The sequence below is a fragment of the Echinops telfairi genome, unplaced genomic scaffold (genome assembly GCF_000313985.2).
Source record: "Echinops telfairi isolate 266 unplaced genomic scaffold, ASM31398v2 ScPeMD7_1713;HRSCAF=2227, whole genome shotgun sequence".
Taxonomy (NCBI): Eukaryota; Metazoa; Chordata; class Mammalia; order Afrosoricida; family Tenrecidae; genus Echinops; species Echinops telfairi.
In genome coordinates, this window is record NW_022105611.1 from 18,394,206 (window position 1) to 18,395,556 (window position 1,351).

Genomic DNA, 1,351 nt, shown 5'->3' on the forward strand with positions numbered 1-1,351 from the left:
TTGGTACTTGGTATGCAGCTATTGATTTGGCTAATGCCTTCTCAATACCAGTCTCGAAGGACCACCAGAAGCAGTTTGCCTTCACCTGGCAGGGGCAACAATATACTTTTACAACTCTCCCCCAGGGGTACATCAAATCTTCTGCCCTGTGCCATAGTTTGGGCTAAGGAATCTTGATTGCCTGTCTCTTTCACAAAATGTCACAGTGGTCCATTATATTGATGACATTATGCTGATTGGACCCACTAAGGAGGATGTGTCAAAGACTCTAGATTCGTTGGTACAACATCTGTGTGCAAGAGGTTGGGAAATCAACCCAACAAAGATTCAGGCACGCTCCACCTCAGTAAAATTTGTAGGGGTCCAGTGGTGTGGGACATGTCGAGACATTCCTACCAAAGTGAAGAATAATCTATTGCATCTGGCCCCCAACAACTAAACAGGAGGCACAATGCCTAGTGGGCCTCTTTGGATTTTGAAGGCAACATATCCCTCATTTGGGTGTTCTACTTTGACCTACCATATTTATCAAGTGACACGAAAGGCCTCCAATGTTGAGGGGGGCCCAGAACAAGAAAGGGCTCTGCAACAGATTCAGGCTGCCGTGCAAGCTGCTTTGCCACTGGGACCATAGGATCCAGCTGACCCGATGGTGCTAGAGGTGTCAGTTGTAGATAAAGATGCAGTGTGGAGTCTTTGGCAGGCCCCTATTGGTGAATCACAGTGTAGACTGTTGGGATTTGGGAGTAAAGTCCTGCCATCCCCTGCAGACTACTCCCCTTTTGAAAACAGGTTGGCCTGTTACTGGGCCTTAGTGGAGACTGAACACCTCACCATGGGCTACCAAGTCACCATGAGGCCTGAGCTGCCCATCATGAACTGGGTACTATCTGACCCACAGAGTCATAAAGTTGGGTGTGCATGGCAATACTCCATTGTTAAATGGAAGTGGTATATACAAGTCTGGCCAAAGCAGGACTTGAAGGGACAAGTAAGCTGCATGAAGAAGTGGCCCACACCTGTCACAGAGCCTTCCTTCTCCCAGTCTGCACCTATAGCCTCCTGGGGTGTTACTTATAAGTTAACTGGACAGAAAATTCATGTTTGGTTTACTGATGGCTCTGCATGATATGCAGGTGCCACTCGTAAGTGGACAGCAGCAGCACTACAGCCCCTTTCTGGGATCTCTCTAAGACAGTGGTGAAGGGAAATCCTCCCAATGGGCAGAACTTCGAGCAGTGCACCTGGCCATTCAGTTTGCCTGGAAGGAGAAATGGCCAAATGTGAGACTGTATACTGATTCAGGGGCTGGGGCTAATGGTTTGGCTGGGTGGTCAGGGAATTGGAAGGA